Raw genomic sequence first — 18,425 nt, forward strand, 5'->3', positions numbered from 1 at the left:
GCCACTTCTTTGTACTTCATGAGAGGCTTCCTCCTCTCAGTACCGATCAAAGTCCCTTTGAATTCACAATCTGTTTCCAGAGTAATCGTGTGATTTGGTCCAGCATTCACGTAAGTTTTTAAAGTATTAGCAGCCGCTCAAAACAAAAGGGGAAATTGAACCCAACAAAGCAAGACCTGCACAGAACCTCTGGGCTTGGGACAAAAAGGAAAATATGAATTATCCATAATCAGCTCTGGAAGCAAAGCAACTCTTGGTTGTTTTCCTAGATCCAGTTCATCGGATGGTGATATGTGAAGTACCTGCTCATTCTCAGCACCACTAAAGCAGTGGAAAAACCTGTAACCCGGGTCAGTTCTGATTCTCTTCACCTCACCCAGCTGAGCTACAACTTAGGTGTTTGTGGTGAGTACAAAACTTTACTGTTGATATTCATTAAGGACCTATCTGGAATCTGAAGACTGGCTGTTGACCGAAGCTAATGTAAAATGCTGGATCTGGAAGCACTCAAGCCATGTGTGCAACAAAGCTAAATATTCAGCTACAGCTTTTTAGCAATAAGCAAGGTAGAAGCCCACTACTTTATTAAAGGAGAAGCATCTCCAGCTGAATAAGACAGATGTTAGTACATTTACTGGTGTGTTGCAGTCACCCATTGTTACATAAAGAAGGAGGAAAAGTTTGGAACTCACTTCTTTTAAGTATTTAAAGTTTCAAGCCATCTAACCATCATTAGGCGCTGCATGTTTAAGGTCGTGCAATTGTGGAAGCTGTTGAACTTTTAGTGTGACTCATACTGATGCCATAAAAATGCATTCAAAGAAACAGAAAATACAGAGCAGGTCTCATTGAGGCTAAATGAAAGAAATAACAATAAAACACCAGAAAAATTACCTGTTTCATCTAAAATTCTGGGCTTAATTTTACACCCGTTTTGTACCAGTCTAATTGCAGGAAATTTGCGTGTATGGCTCTTGAGCCTGGTGGAGGGGAGCCATTATAATGAGCCGCGGTTCATTGGGGCGCAAAGTTGATGTACAGGCGTAAAAGTTCAAGGTAATTTGAGCGTAGTGTAACTATCTGCATAAAAGACTTGTGGCTGATTTGCTCGATCTTTTATGCCGGGTATTCTGCGTCAAGCCTCAAGTATGTGTGTCTCTGGGCGCAAGTATAGGAAATTCAACCCCAGTCGGCTTTTGGTGATGTTGGTTGAGGGACAGCAGGAGATTGCCCCTGCTCTTCTTCAAGCGGAACCATGGAATTTTTTTACATCCACATGAACTGGCAGGCATGTTATATGTTTTATATCTCATTCAAAAAGTAGCACTTCTGCCAATGCAGCACTCCTTCAGTACTGCACAGAATGTCAGCCAAAACTGTGGGCCAATCCTGCAGTGAGGCTCAAACCCACCACTTTCTGATTCAAAGGCAAGAGCGCTACTACTTGAACCAAGCTGGCGCGTGCCTTACTGAAAGTAGTTCGTATTCTAGCTCATTTGTATTCTAAGCCCTTGTAGTGGCCTTACAGTACTGAATAGCAAAGTATTATAATGGATTACCTTTGACCTACCCAGGTGCATTGCAGTAACTCAACATGTCATTTAATAGCATTCAGCAGTAAATAGCAAACCAGTATGATGTCGTTTGATTGTCATTTTTTCTTCATTTTCTTTCCAATCTCCATTAGACCCTCCTCAGTGCCAGCAAAAAGCACTAATGCTCTATACAAACAAGTTTATGCTGCTGTGAGAATTCCTTCCCCTCCAAAAATGTATTCCTAAACAGCGAAGAGTTCAGGAAACATTGACTGCCTTTAAAGGCCTTGGTGAGATTATTAATGGGCAAGTTCAGCAGCATTCCAAAGATGCTCAGTGAACTAGTTTATTCCAGGTCAGAAATGGCAGTAATGAGTTGAAATACCTTAAATATTTTACTCCAGGGAGAATCTGAATTTAAAGAACAAGAAGATCTTGCCGTATCAGCACAGCAGCGAGAGGAGTAACTGGTACAAGCCTACACTTGGGGTAGGGAGGATTTAAATACAGCTCACTTGGGAACTAGAAATAAAAGTACCACAGGCCCCCATTCCTTGAAGTAGTGTGGGCTTTTGGGACTTTGTATCTCTTTTTTAATCTCACTTCCCACACACCTGACCTCGCTGTGATCCCAAATCCCACTCACTGACTGAGGGAAGGAATACACAAATATATCCAATTAAAATCATAGGGAATCAGCATATCTGCTGTGGCTCAGTTGGTAGCACCCTCGCTTCTGAGTCAGAAGGCTTCTGAGTCAGAAGGCTTGTGGGTTCAAGTCCCAATCCAGAGACTTAAACACAAAAAAATCTAGGCTGACAATTCAATGCAGTACTGAGGGAATGCTGCATTGTTGGAGGTGCCGTCTTGTGGATGAGATGTTAAACTGTGACCCCCATCTGCCTTCGCAGGTGGATGTAAAAGATCCCTTGGCACTATTTTGAAGAAGAGCAGGGGAGTTATCCCCGGTGTCCGGGCCAATATTTATCCCTCAACCAACATAACAAAAACAGATTGTCTGGTCATTATCACATTGCTGTTTGTGGGAGCTTGCTGTGCACAAATTGGCTGCCACGTTTCCCACATTATAACGGTGACTATACTTCATTGGCTGTAAAGTGCTTTAGGATGTCTGATGGTTGTGAAAGGTGCTATATAAATACAAGTCCTTCTTTTATCAGAATCATTTTGAATTCATAGTGAGGAGCAGGTTGCAGATATAGGCCTAGAAATTCAGTATAGCCACGTTTGGGGTGCTACAGCCGGGCGTTCGCTAAATTTTGCGCCCGGCGCAACTTAGCGCCACTTTCGCCGATATTCAGTTGCATCACCCCAAGAGGTTGCTGCTGCACTAAAGCAGGTGATGCACGACTATCATTAGGCGCTAAACCGGCGATCCGGGGCGCTAACACCGAGGGCGGGCGCAGCGCAGGTGCGGCGAGTTTCTGAATGAAGGCAGACACGCTGGCACCGGTCAGCTCTTAAAGGGGGAGGGTCAACTTGTTTGGCTGCCATGCCCTGCACACTGCAGCCCTGAAGCAAGGCCTGACCATTGCTGGTTCATCAGTTCTACGCCCTGGACCATGGGGAAGCCCGCTATTCTTCCAAATCCCATTGTATGCTCTTGCTGCTTGTCCAGGGTCATGGGGAAGGAGATGTACTGACGTCTCCTTCTGAAAAGGGCATTGGTCACCTGGCGGATGCAGCAATGTACCACGAACTGGGAGATGTTGGCAATGTCCCCAGCAGCGGATTGGAAGGAGCCGGTGGCATAGAAGTTGAGAGCCACCGTCACCTTCACTGCCACCGACAGAGACGTTCTGCTCCTCAGCTGTGGCTGCAGATCTCTGCGAAGCAGGTGGCAGATCTCAGTGACCACCTCCCTTCTGAATCGCAGCCTCCAAACACACTGCTCCTTAGACATGATCAGATATGAGAACTGCTGGCAGTATACCCTGGGTGGGTAAGGCCTCCTGTGCCAACGCCTGTTGGCCCTTCTCCATCTGGCCATGACTGGCACTCTCTCACGACGTCTCTGATCCCTTTAAACGCAATGCAGAAAGCCAACGTTTCCACCCATTGCAGCCCCCATTATATGTGGTGACTCAAGGCTATGGCACTGAAAGTTAAATCCAAGTGCAAAGCTCTGGCCTGAAGCCAGAAGTACCTGAGCGAGCACTGAGTCAAAGCAGAAAGCTCTCTGCCTTTGTCTCTCTCCAAATATCCGTCTCTCACACAGAAGAATTGGCACAAAATGGTTGCCACTTATAATGCAGGAGGAGTCCCCATTAAGTAGCGCCCCCTGTGCCCCGCAGCGACTGGGAACCGTTCCCCTCTACCAGTCGCTGGGGGCGCCAGGCGCAAAGAAGGCCGGCGCCACTGAATTTCCGGTTCAGGGCGCACAAAGGGCGTTGCACCATGAAATGACGTCAGGATCTGCGCGCGCAGCTGAGTGCGCACAAAGCTTTTGCGCCGCCGCTAAATCTTAACTGAATTTCGCGAGAGGCACAGACTGCGCCGCGCCCGGGCGCTAGCCGCTTAGCGCCCCACTTCTCCTCCTCCTAAGGCGCTAGTGGCTGGCGCAAACAACTGAATTTCTAGGCCATAGAGTTTCCAGCTTCAATGAACATAGCATAGAAAAAGGTACCTTGGTTAGACATTATCTTTTCATCTTTATTTTTAAACGGTCTGTTCTTGTTTTTTTTTATTAGTTCCTGTAAATGCCATCTTTGTATCTTAGGTCCTGTTACAAATAGCTTGTAAAATTCCACAACAACTTTATGGAAATAAATGAATGTTTATCCACTAAGATTGCAATCATATTGCACGTACTGGTCTGCAACCAGTATACATTTGACAGCACACTGGTCAGATTGTCCAGAGTTATACTGCCACTTTGCAAGTTTTTTGAGCGCTATTGCCCTGGTGTGTGCACACACCACAGATATCGGCATGGCGGCACGTGCATGCATAATTGCTGTGCACACATCATGCAAAGTAGTTTGAAAATCTGTTTGGGTTTGCAGAGAAAACATTGGATTCTGTTGTGAAGCAAAACAACTGGACTCCATGAGGGGGAAACAAACGACTTTATTTTTATAAAAGCAAAATACTGCGGATGCTGGAAATCTGAAATAAAAACAGAAAATGCTGGAAATACTCAGCAGGTCAGGCAGCATCTGTGGAGGGATAAACAGAGTTAATGTTTCAGGTCGATGACCTTTCATCAGCTACGAAGGGTCATCGACCTGACACGTTACCTCTGTTTCTCTCTTCACAGATGTTGCCTGATCTGCTGAGTATTTCCAGCATTTTCTGTTTTTGCTTTATTTTTATTGCTGTTCTTGGGACATGGACAACACTCCACAAGACAGTGTTTATTACCATCCCTAAGTGCCCTGAAAGCATTAAAAGTGAACCACATAGTGTGAAACTGGTGTTGCATGACCAGGTGGGGTGTCAGGTTCCCTTTTACTGAAGGACATTAGTGAACCATGTTGGGTTTTTACAACAATTCAGCAGCTTCCCTGGCCATTTCCAGCCCACAAATGATCAGATTTTTCAGAATTCAGTTTCACAACTTGCCGTGGGAAGGGAAGAGGGAGATTGGGGGTGGGGGGTGGGCGGGGTTGGTGGGTGGGTATCTGAACGCAGAAGTCCGCTCTAGGTTGCTTGTCCACTACCACAACCACTAGGCAACCCTACCCAACTTGCTGGGGTACTCCCGACCAAGGTTCCCTCTAAGCTGCGTGGCCGGTCCCGCGCAGCCCAGGACTGGCATGTGCGAAACTGTGTATAGACCACGCAGCCCCTTAAAGGGGCCATGCACCCAAAAAAAGGGGGAGCATTGCTCCTGACATCAGTTGATGACCTGCTGCACTGCAGGTTTGAGTTAAACTGCCAGCTGGCAAACTTGAAGCAAGAGCCCACCTGGTGCTGGTTTCACTCCTCCTGCTTTAACGCACTTTGGAGTCAGATAATAAATCTTATTCCTGAGTTGTTCTGCCAGTTTTATGTTGATGCACAGCAGAAACTGTGGTAATGTCACTGCACCCCTTAGACCAATTTTAGAACCAGACCTGTTTGTCAGCTAACTATTTCTTACATTTGGTAAATTCACAGGGCTTGACAGGGCAGCAATCTATTGGCTTTGGGGTTTGCAGGTAATGGGAATTCATCCGATATTTGCCAGGCAATCTGTTTTATTTTCCGCTTCTGACTCTTCCTCTCTACGCAATGTGCCTCTGAGTCCCTATCGTTGCATCTCAGAATACAGGCAGGCTTGGATAACTGCAGCTTCCAGTAACATTCCCCGACTCGCTCTGGCATTTTTGTTAAAATCTACACTATTATCCCTAACCTTTGAGAAGGAGCCCTTCCCACCTTCTGCAAAGGCCAATTTCCTCTTGTCTCACAAGAATGAGACTGCAAGGCCACAAACCAAAACTTTTCTTTATTATTTTGAACTTTCAATTGCCTTCTGGAGGGTAATTTTTAAGCTGTGTTTTGCAGTTAAACATTATTTTAAATAAACGTTACATCCGCATACCTTTAACCCAGCCAGCACTCTGCATCCCCAGTGTCTCCAGGTTATACAGTGTCCATGCTTAACCATAGGGAAGAAGTTACTTTGGGTGATGTTATCAGACAAATGCTTAACTTATTTGTATCAAATTGCTCTCTGTGCTATTTTACTGGTGGTGTTAACCTGCCCAAAATGAATGATAAAATAACAGAGGGAGACATTTGATATAAACACGTTAGAACAATAACATTGATCACAGTCATTTCACCCCTTATACCTCTAACCTCTAGCCCAAATCTGTATCAAGGGTCTGTCAGGTCTGTCACACATTCAGATGATGCTCAGGAAATGGCGCCAGATGGACAGAAACATGAAGCCACATTCTGCTTAATTACGACTCCTTTAAGTTGACAGAAGTGGCAAAGATCCAGGATGTTTATTTTTGGTTTGATCTTTTTGAATTCAATTTAGTGATTTGCATTATCAGAGAAATTCATATATTAGAGATTGTTCTCTCACTTTTACATTAAGGTCCAACTGGGAATGACACCACTGGCTGGAGTCATACCTAGCACAAAAGAAGATGATTGTGGTGGTTGAAGGTCAATCATCACAGCCCCAGGACATCGCTGCAGGAGTTCCTCAGGGCAGTGTCCTAGACCCAACCATCTTCAGCTGCTTCATCAATGACCTTCCCTCCAACAGAAGGTCAGAAATGGGGATGTTCGCTGATGACTGCACAGTGTTCAGCGCCATTCACAACTCCTCAGAGAATGAAGCAGTCTGTTGTATCCGTGTGTTAATGAAGACACGGAATGCAGGGGTTGGTTTACAGGTGTTTACTGGACAAAGTCTGGAGGTGAACTAAAAGATACAAAACACTATACAGGCTTATATAGCCCGAGTGGCCATTACCGGCATTACAGTACACAGGGGCTCTTAAAGGCACATACACCACAATTCCTCCCCTTTTAGACAACCAGTACATAACATTTTAAGTAATTGTTATTTAACATGTTTACAAGAACAATAATCTACATATTGCTGCAGTTAATCAATTATAAGTCAGTCTCTCTGGAGGCTTCTTGACTCGGTCCGGATAACGCCTCGGTGGTGCAGTAGTTTTCGGTGGTGTAGTAGGTTCTTTTGGCAAGGTCGATTCGGCTGGAATGCCAGTGTCGGGTTCATCTGGTTCTAGCATCACCGGATCGGAGGTAGATACTATGGGTATCTCTGCTTCATCATCAGGTGTATAGAGTTGTGGTGTAGGTTGTCCCTTTTCGGATGACTCTATGATCTGGTCAGCATGGCGCCTTATTATGCTTTCTCCAATGTCCACGGTATACATCAGCGGTCCTAGTCGTGTGCAAATAGTTCCAGGCTGCCATTTCTCGGTACGGTAGTCCCGGGCCAAAACTTGTTGACCTATCTGGAAGGTTCTAGTTGGCCTTTCATTCATGCCTTGAAATTGCCGGTTCTCTACGTCCCTTCTGATGTTTGGCTTGATCAAATCCAGCCGGCATCTTAGTCTTCTATTGAAAAACATCATGGCGGGAGTCTGGTTTGTAACCATATGTGTTGAATTCCTGTATGCAAACAAGAAGTTATCTACCTTATGCTGTAGATTTATATCTTCATTACCCATGGCCTTTATGGCCTTCTTGAAGGTCTGGACCAACCTTTCAGCCAATCCATTGGTGGCGGGATGGTATGGGGCGGACGTGTAGTGCTTAACCCCATTGTTTTTTTAAGAACTTCCTGAATTCTTCGGACACAAATTGTGGTCCATTATCAGAACAGATCTGTTCAGGCAGCCCATTCCTGGCAAATATGGTCCTTAATACTGTGATGGTTTTTTCCGTGGTGGTGGAGGACATCTTTATTACCTCCGGCCACTTGGAGTGTGCATCAACCGCGATTAAGAACATTGAATCCATAAATGGACCAGCAAAGTCGATGTGTACCCTTTGCCATGGAGATGAGGGCCACTCCCATGGATGTAGAGGGGCTTGTGGTGGGGCATTTTGGACCTTCTGGCATCCTAGACAGCCCTTGGTCATTTCTTCGATGTCTCCATCGATACCTGGCCACCACACAAATGCTCTGGCTAGGTTCTTCATTTTCACTCCACCCAGATGTTCCTCGTGAAGCTCCTTTAGCACTTTATCCTGGAGTTTGGGTGGAATCACCACTCTGGATCCACACATCAAGGTTCCTCGGCACACTGACAGCTGTTCCCTTCTTTGCGAGAATGCTGGCAACAGTGGTTCGCCATGTGCTGGCCATCCCTTCACCGTTAAATCGTAGACTCGTGAGAGAGTCGGGTCATTTCTCGTTTCCTTTTCAATGGCAGAATTTGTTACTGGTAGACATTCTACTATGGTAGAGTGGAACATTTCCACTGGGTCCACTGTAGGTGCCTCTTCTACCGTTGGCAACAGTAGACGCGATAAACCATCAGCATTTCCATGCTGTTTTGATCCTTTGTATTCTATGTCATATCAGTGTGCCCCTAGGAAAAGGGACCACCTCTGTAGCCTTTGTGCTGTCATAATGGGAACGCCTTTTTTAGGGTTGAATATGGAGACGAGAGGTTGATGGTCAGTCAACAAGGTAAATTTTTGTCCGTGTAGGTAATGGTTGAATTTCTTCACTCCCCATACCAGGCTGAGTGCTTCCCTGTCGATCTGGGCATAGTTACGCTCAGCTGAGTTCAATGAGCGTGACGCAAAAGCTATCGGCCATTCTGAGCCATCAGAGAATCTATGTGATAATACCGCTCCTACGCCGTAAGGGGATGCATCGCACGCCAGTCTGATTGGCAGTGATGGGTTGTAATGAGCCAAAACTTCCTTGGACGTGAGCAAGCCTTTACATTTATGGAAGGCACGTTTACAGTCCTCGCTCCATTTCCAAGTTACTCCCGTTTGTAGCAGTTCGTTAAGAGGGTGCAGAACAGTTGACAAGTTCGGTAAAAATTTATGGTAGTAATTTATCAATCCCAGGAATGACCTTAATTGTGAGACATTTTCAGGTGCTGGTGCTTTTATGACCGCTTCAATTTTCTCAGGGGACTTATGCAACCCTTCTTCATTAATTATGTGGCCACAATATGATATTTGTTTCTGGAAAAATTCGCACTTGGGACGGTTTGCTCGTAGGCCCCGTTCTCTCAGCCTAGTGAGCACCTTCTCCAAATTGGCAAGGTGTTCGTTGTCGTTTTCTCCTGTTACAAGGACGTCATCTAGGTAGCATTGAGTCCGAGGAAATCCCTTGCAGGACTTGTTCCATAGCTCTTTGCCAGATAGCTGGAGCTGATGCTATTCCGAAAACCAGTCAATTGTACTGGTACAGGCCCTTGTGTGTGTTTATTGTGAGATACATTTTAGAGGCCTCCTCAACCTCCATCTGTAGATATGCCTGTGCCAAGTCAATTTTTGTGAAACGTTTCCCTCCAGATAGTGAGGCGAAAATATCTTCTATCCTCGGAAGAGGATACTGTACCGTGTGAAGGATTGGGTTTACAGTCACCTTGAAGTCCCCACAGATGCGAATTTTTCTCTGTTCTTCAGATTTATCATTATTTAATGTTTTCTTCATGACCGGGACGATGGGTGTTGCCTACTCGCTCCAATCTATCTTGGATAACACGCCTGTCTTTTCCAAATTCTCCAGCTCTGCCTCGACTGCTGGACAAATTGCGTATGGCACCGGCCTTGCCTTAAACTTGGGCATTGCCGCATCTGCCACCTTTATTGAGGCGGTGACGCCTTTCAAGGTTCCTAGTTCCTGTTGGAACACTTCTTTGGCGTTGGCCAAGATGTCTTTTAATCGTTCAGGTATGATGTCATCATCATTTTTTTTCTTACTGGTCACCGTCAGTGCCTGAATGGAGTGCCAGTCCAAACGTATCTTCCTGATCCATTCACGTCCCAACAGCGGTGGACCACCATCTTGCAGAACGTATAAATACAACTTCTGTATTTCCTTGCCGTTGTATACAACAGGCACCTTTATTTTCCCTTTCGGGTATACTTTCTGCCCCGTATATGTTTACAAGATAATGGATATGTCTTTCAAAGGTATATGCGGAAATAGCCGCTCGTAATCCCGTCTACTTATGACGGTCAGAGCTGATCCTGTATCTAGCTCCATTTTAACTGGGGACCCCGCTATCGTGAGGGTAACCCAAATGGTCTGGTAATCTTCTTTGGCAATTACATTATGTAATTTGAGAGAGCTTAGTCTCTTGTTTCCGGAGTCGCTATCGCTCTTCTGGTCTTTGGAGCTACTGTCCGTCATCATTTGTACCTTTCTGTACTTTTCCTTATTGATTTTTTTTCTGTCAGTGGATTTTTTGTTTCCAGATCGGCATACACGTGTAATGTGTCCCATCTTTCCGCATTGCCTGCATGCTTTGTCCTTGAACCAGCAGTCCCTCTGGTCATGGGTGAATCTGCTGCAGCGATAACATCTCTCGAAACCCCGTGTCATTTCATGGGTGCCGAAGTCCTGTGGCTTTTGCTGTATCTCTGCAGCTCCTCTTGCTGCTGCTTCGTATGATACAGCTACACTGAAAGCCTTGTCCAGTGTCAAATCTTTCTCAGAAAGTAGCCTTTTTTGTGTTCCTTCACTTAGGAGACCGCAGCCGAATTTGTCTCGTAGAGAATCTGCCAGTCCTGCCCCGAATTGGCAGTGTAGGGTATCAACAATCTCCTTAAAATTCTTGTCCATCGGTTTGGCTGGAGTGATTAAGTTTCGTAACAGCCTGTATGTCCTTGCGCCCATTAGATTTAGAAGTACCGATGCCTTTTTATCATCCTTTATTTCATTCGCTGTGCCATATACCTCCACTCTTTCCACATATGTGGCCCAATCCTCTACATCACTATCGAAAGTAGTAATGTTGCCAGTCTTAGGCATCCTGGAAAAAAAAATGGCGCCTCCCGCGCTTTCATTTCTTCCTTGCTGAAAAAAAAATGGCGCCTCCCGCGCTTTCCCGCCGCTGTTGCTGCTGACAACGCTGTTCTCCGTGGTTTTTTTTTATACAAACATTTTTAATAGTCGGAGGCTATGCATGCAATAAGACCTGGACGACGTTCAGGCTTGGGCTGATAAGTGGCAGGTAACATTCGTGCCACACAAGTGCCAGGCAATGACTATCTCCAACAAGAGAGAGTCTAACCACCGCCCCTTGACATTCAACGGCATTACTATCACCAAATCCTCCACCGTCAACATCCTGGGGGGTCACCATTGACCAGAAACTTAACTGGACCAGCCACATAAATACTGTGGCAACAAAAGCAGGTCAGAGGCTAGGTATTCTGCGGCAAGTGTCTCACCTCCTGATTCCCCAAAGCCATTCCACCATCTACAAGGACAAGTCAGGAATGTGATGGAATACTCTCCACTGGATGAGTGCAGCTCCAACAACACTCAAGAAGCTCGACACCATCCAGGACAAAGCAGCCCACTTGATTGGCACCCCATCCACCACCTTAAACATTCACTCCTTCCATCACCGGCGTACCGTGGCTGCAGTGTTTACCATCTACAAGATGCACTGCAGCAACTCGCCAAGGCCTCTTCAACAGCACCTCCCAAACCCGCATTCTCTTCCACCTAGAAGGACAAGGGCAGCAGGCGCATGGGAACACCATCACCTCCAAGTTCCCCTGCAAGTCACACACCATTCTGACTTAGAAGTATATCGCCGATCCTTCATCGTCGCTGGGTCAAAATCCTGGAACAGCCTCCCTAATTGCACTGTTGGAGTACCTTCACCACACAGACTGCAGAGGTTCAAGAAGGCGGCTCACCACCACCTTCTCAAGGGCAATTAGGGATGGGCAATAAATGCTGGCCTTGCCAGTGTTGTGTCCGTGTATAATAAGCCACAGACTGCAGGAGAATGGTACAACAGGTGTTTACTCAACGTGGCTCACACGGGAACTGATCTGTACAGATTACTACTCAGTGCTATATACAGGTGTGGTCACTGCTGGTACTGCAGTATACATGAGCTGTAAAAGATAGTTCCCCCCTTAAAGGTATATACATTACAATTCCTCCCCTTTTAGATTAACAGTACCATAACACTCATTTAACAATTAAATATCAAACTAATTACAATTAACACTTTTAACATGCAACATTAGCTGAAAATAGTCTATTTATATATTCAGTCTTTGGGGAGGCTTCCTGATCCTTTCTGGATAGCGCCTTTCCCGAGTGTCTTGCTCTTGGTGCGGAGGCGATTCTGGCCCCCTGTCGTCGGTTGGTTCATCAGCTTCCGATGCTACTATTTCTGCGGTAGATGCGACCTGTACGTCGGGTTCATCACCAGGTACGTATGGGCGAGGCATGGGGTTGACTTGTTCCTGTGACTCTAGGATCTGGTCAGCATGGCGTCTCACGATGCTCTCCCCAATGTCCACTGTGTACATTAGTGGGCACTGCCGTGTGCATATCGTTCCTGGCTGCCATTTTTCTGTTCGGTAGTTGCAGGCCAAGACTGGTTGCCCTACATTGAAGCTCCTTGTTGGCTTCTCATGGATGTGCTGGAATTGCTTACTCTCAACATCTCTTCATACGTTTGGTCTGAGCAAATCCAGGCGAGATCTTAACCTTCAGTTAAAGAACATCATGGCTGGGGCCTGGTTGGTGACTGCATGTGTCGCATTCCAGTAGGCGAACAGGAAATTGTCCACCTTGTGCTGCAGCGGAATGTTGTCATTGTACATAGCCTTTATTGCCTTCTTAAAGGTTTGTACGAACCTCTCAGCCAATCCATTTGTGGCTGGATGATACGGGGCGGATGTGTAATGCCTTACCCCATTCTTTTTCAAGAACCTCCGGAACTCTTCGGACACAAACTGTGGTCCGTTGTCGGAGCAAATCTGTTCTGGCAAGCCATTCCTGGCAAAAATGGTCCGTAGGACTGCAATAGTTTTCTCCGTGGTGGTGGAAGACATTTTGATGACCTCAGGCCATTTCGAGTGCGCATCCACGGCTATTAAAAACATTGAGTCCATGAATGGACCAGCAAAATCAATATGCACCCGTTGCCATGGAGATGAGGGCCACTCCCATGGGTGTAGAGGGGCCTGTGGTGGTGCATTTTGGACTTTCTGGCATCCTGAGCAACTCTTGGTCAGGTCCTCGATTTGTTTATCGATTCCCAGCCACCACACATAAGTCCTGGCTAGGCTTTTCATTTTTACCCCTCCCAGATGACCCTCGTGAAGCTCATTGAGCACTCTATCCCTTAACTTGGGTGGAATTACCACTCGGGATCCACACATCAAGGTCCCCCGGCACACTGACAGCTGTTCTCTCCTTGTCGAGAATGCTGGCAACAGTGAGTCGCCATGTGCTGGCCATCCCTTCACCGTCAAATCATATACCCGAGACAGTGTCGGGTCATTTCGGGTTTCCTTTTCGATACAAGCGTTAGTTACCGGTAGGTATTCAACTATAGTCGAATGGAATATTTCGACAGGATCCACTGCTGGTGCTTCCTCCACAGTAGGCAGTGGCAGGCGTGATAGCCCATCAGCATTTCCATGCTGTTTCGTGCCCTTATATTCAATCTCATAGTGGTGCGCCCCTAGAAAAAGTGACCATCTTTGTAGTCGTTGCGCAGTCATCACCGGAACGCCCTTCTTCGGATTAAAAATGGAGACAAGAGGCTGGTGATCAGTCAGCAAGGTGAATTTCTGCCCGTGCAGATATTGATTGAACTTTTTCACTCCCCACGCTAGGCTGAGGGCCTCCCTGTCAATCTGGGCGTAGTTATGCTCGGCTGAGGTTAGTGATCATGACGCAAAGGCTATTGGCCTCTTTGAGCCATCCGAGAATTTGTGCGACAGCACCGCTCCAATGCCGTAGGGTGACGCATCACATGCCAACCGAATTGGTAATGCTGGGTTGTAATGGGCCAATACCTCTTTCGATGTGATTAGTGTTTTGCTCTTCTGGAAAGCTCGTCTACATTCGTCACTCCACTTCCATGGCACCCCAGTTTGCAGTAGGGTGCTCAGTGGGTGTAGTATTGTAGACAAATTTGGCAAGAACTTATGGTAGTAGTTTACCAGCCCGAGGAACGACCTCAGTTGTGACACATTTTCCGGTGCTGGAGCCTTGACTACTGCCTCAATCTTCTCTGGGGACTTATGTAACCCCTCTTTATCGATAACGTGGCCACAATACGAGACCTGTTTTCTAAAAAACTCGCATTTGGGGCGGTTAGCTCGGAGCCCATATTCCTGCAATCTAGTGAGCACCTGCTCCAGGTTGGCAAGGTGATCACTGTCATTTTCGCCCGTGACCAGGATGTCGTCCAAATAACACTGGGTCCCTGGGATCCCTTGCAGGACTTGTTCCATTGCCCTCTGCCAAATAGCCGGAGCTGATGCTACCCCGAATACCAGCCGATTGTATTGGTAGAGACCTTTATGGGTGTTGATTGTGAGGTATTTTTTTGATGCTTCTTCTACCTCCATTTGCAAATACGCCTGGGCCAGATCAATCTTAGTGAAGCGTTTCCCTCCAGATAGCGAGGCAAAAATATCTTCAATCCGCGGAAGTGGATATTGTACGGTGTGAAGGATCGGGTTCACTGTTACCTTAAAGTCCCCACAGATGCGAACCTTCCTTGGTTCCCCAGGCATACTGCTCAACGACTTTTTCATCACAGGGACGATGGGTGTAGCCCACTCGCTCCAGTCTACCTTGAACAGTACACCTGAACGTTCCAGACTCTCCAGCTCTGCTTCGACGGCTGGGCGGATCGCATAAGGCCTTAAAAAAAATTTGGGCTTGCGTTTTCTTCAATTTTAATCGTCGCTGTCATGCCTTTTAGTGTTCCAAGTCCTTGCTGGAACACTTCTTTCGCGTCAGTTAGGATCTTTGACAGTCGCCCAGGTGTGACGTCATCATCCTTTTTGTCAGCCACAGTCAGTGCCTGTATGGAATGCCAATCCAGTTGTATTTTCCGGATCCATTCACGTCCCAGTAATGGTGGTCCTCCATCTTGCAATACATACAGGTCTAGTTTTGGTGTTTCCTTACCGTTATATATAAAGGTCACCCTTATTTTTCCTTTTGGGTAGACTTTTTGCCCCGTGTACGTCTTCAAAATAATTTTTGTGTCTCTCAAGCGTATGTGTGAGAATAGCCGCTCGTAGTCCCGTCGGTTTATGACTGTTAGGGCTGATCCTGTGTCCAATTCCATCTTTACCTGGACTCCTGCTATCTTGAGAGTGACCCAAATGGTTCGGTGATCCTCCGTTGTGATCACATTATGTAGTTTCAGACAACTCAGTTCCCTACTTTCGGAGTCGTTATCACTCTTTTGTTCGTCTGAACTATTCTCCGTCATCTTATGTACCTTCTTGTACTTTTCTTTGGTAGGTTTCTTATTGCTGGATTTCTTTTCCAACCTGCAGACTCGTGCTATGTGTCCTACTTTTCCACACTGTCTGCACACTTTGTCTTTGAACCAGCAATCATTCTGGTCGTGTGTTGTTCTGCCACAGCGATAGCACTTCTCTGTTCCATATGACATTTCATTTGTGCCATATTCTTGCGGTCTCTGTTGTATCTCTGCAGCGCCCCGTGCTGCTGCTTCATATGATACCGCAATGCTGAAAGCCTTTTTCAGCGTAAGGTCCTTTTCAGATAAAAGCCGTTTCTGGGTTCCTTCACTTTGAAGCCCACACACAAACTTGTCCCTTAAGGTATCTACCAGTCCCGCTCCAAACTGGCAGTGTTTCGATAGTTTGCACAGTTCTGTTAAATAATCAGCATTGCTTTCATCCTTATGCTGGTTCCGTTTGTGAAACTTGAATCTTTCTGCTATCAGCAGCGGTGTGGGGTTTAAATGTTCCTGTAGTATCGTTACTATGTCTTCAAAACTCTTTTCCATTGGCTTCGTTGGGGTTACTAGATTTCGTAATAAACCATACGCCTTTGCACCCATTAAATTTAACAATACCGACGCTTTCTTGTCATCTGACACCTCATTTGCCTTGCAGTATACCTCTATTCGTTCGACATATGTAGTCCAATCTTCGACTTCATTGTCAAATGCAGTGATACTGCCACTCTTCGGCATTTTGGGTGTGGCTCAAAATGGCATCTCCCGCGCTTTCCTTCCTCCCCGCTGCTGCCAACGCCGCTCCCGGCGGTTCTCGTGGCAATGGCAGCGCCCTGTAGGTTTCGCGCGCTTCTCCTGCGCTGCTGCCAATGCCGCTCTCAGCGGTCCTCGTGGCAACAGCGGCGCCTCGCGGGTTTCTGCACGTCCCTCTCTCCCTCTCTTCGACGCTGCTCGACCCCTGAACACCGGCTGCACCCTGTGCGCTCTGCCCTCTCTCTCTCTCCCCCATCGACGCTGCTCAGCCCTTTGCTGTGCCGCTCGGTCGGGCTCCAGCCCGCCGCTGTCCGGGAAGGGTCTGCACACTCCCTGTTGCCAGCCCATTTCGCTGGACCTCCTCGACTGGAAAGCCAAGCCTGGCTCTCAACAGCCTCCCCCGCAATTCTCGAGTCTCTGCTGGATGACTGGGCGGTTGCCCGTGGTCGACGCCCGAGTCTCTGGCCTTGACCTCCAATCCACTGATCTCCAGGAACTAATCCCCGGGAGGTGATGCAGAGTTGCAGGTAGGTTCAAACTTGCCTTGTCGCCAATGTTGTGTCTGTGTATAATAAGACACAGACTGCAGGAGAACGGTACAACAGGTGTTTACTCAACGTGGCTCACACAGGAACTGATCTGTACAGATTACTACTCAGTGCTATATACAGGTGTGGTCACTGCCGGTACTGCAGTATACATGAGCTGTAAAAGATAGTTCCCCCCTTAAAGGTATATACATTACAGCCAGCGACGCCCACATCCCATAAACGAATAAAAAAGTTCCTTTATCCATTGGTTGAGATATTTGCTTAAACTCTTAACGTCTCTCATGTTTCCTATCTAACCTTTAAAGGGTTCAGGGATTCTGTGTTCCTAAGGGAAGCCTTGCTCAGTGGAAGTGCAGGTCAGAGATGAGGCTAAAACATCATCACACCCATTCTCTGACTCACATTCCTGTACATCAAGGCTTCCCATTAGGGGCACAAGGCCACTGAATTAATCCTAGTTTTGTTCGAACAGTATAGTGACATAGCACATGGGGGCATCAGTGTTTGGCACAGAGTACTGATGTGATGCAGGTTCAGTCCCCTACTTTGCTGAGTTCCTGATGCTCAGATAGACTACTGCAAGGAAATATCAAGCCAAAGTCAGCCACCTTCCTGCAGGGATGATGGGAAAACTGACCAAGAATCCCCACCACATTGCTCTCACATGCCTCATGGTCACTGACCAAGAGCAGTATTGACAATGGACTGTGATTGAGCTGCCTGCCTCACTCTCTCAGATACAACAGATGCATGGCTGGGGCATTATCTAGGAGAGAATGTGTGGGTAACAGGGGCAAACATATAGAAAGAAACAACAGCAACAACTTGTATTTATATAGCACCTTTAATGTAGTAAAACATCCCAAGGTGCTTCACAGGAGTATTATAAGACAAAAAATTTGACACCGAGCCACATAAGCAGAATTTAGGGCAGGCGACCAAAAGCTTGGTCAAAGAGGTTGATTTTATGGAGGGTCTTAAAGGAGGAAAGAGAGGTAGAGAGGCGGAGAGGTTTAGCCAGGGAATTCCAGAGCTTACGGCCTAGGCAACAGAAGGCACGGGCACCAATGGTTGAGCGATTATAATCAGGGATGCCCAAGAGGGCAGAATTAGAGGAGCGCAGATCTCGGGGCGGGGGGGTGGGGTGGTTGTGGAGCTGAAGGAGATTACAGAGATAGGGAGGGGCGAGGCCATGGAGGGATTTGAAAACAAGGATGAGAATTTTGAAATCGAGGCATTGCTTAAACGGGAGCCAATGTAGTTCAGCGAGCACAGGGGTGATGGGTGAATGGGACTTGGTGAGAGTTAGGACACGGGCAGCCGAGTTTTGGATGAACTCAAGTTTAAGTAGGTAGAATGTGGGAGGCCAGCCAGGAGTGCGTTGGAATAGTCAAGTCTAGAGGTAACAAAGGCATGGATGAGGGTTTCAGCAGCAGATGAGCTGAGGCAGGGGCAGAGAGGGGCAATGTTACAGAAGAGGAAATAGGCGGTCTTAGTTATGCTGCGGATATTGTGGTCGGATGCTCATTTCAGGGTCAAATATGACACCAAGGTTGCGAACAGTGTGACTCAGCCTCAGACAGATGTTAGGGAGAGGGATGGAGAAAGAAAGAAAAAACAATTTGCAAACCGCCAATAAAGTGTAGTCACTGTAAGAAATGCGGCAGCCAATTTGCACA

General features: G+C 46.8%; 1 protein-coding gene across 3 annotated transcripts in view; it reads left to right on the forward strand.

The window, feature by feature from the left end:
* LOC147124977 (cysteinyl leukotriene receptor 1-like) overlaps positions 1–18,425 on the forward strand; it is a 50,255-nt gene that overhangs the window by 17,044 nt on the left and 14,786 nt on the right. The window contains exon 2 of one of the 3 annotated variants that reach the window (XM_085995544.1): positions 270–405. The exons of the other annotated variants lie outside the window; for them this stretch is intronic. The gene's annotated coding sequence lies outside the window, so the exon portion shown is untranslated. The remainder of the gene's footprint in view (positions 1–269; positions 406–18,425) is intronic. 3 annotated transcript variants of the gene reach the window in all.

The sequence above is a fragment of the Somniosus microcephalus genome, chromosome 1 (assembly GCF_052327205.1).
Source record: "Somniosus microcephalus isolate GS21.2 chromosome 1, FLI_Smic_1.0, whole genome shotgun sequence".
Classification (NCBI taxonomy): domain Eukaryota; kingdom Metazoa; phylum Chordata; class Chondrichthyes; order Squaliformes; family Somniosidae; genus Somniosus; species Somniosus microcephalus.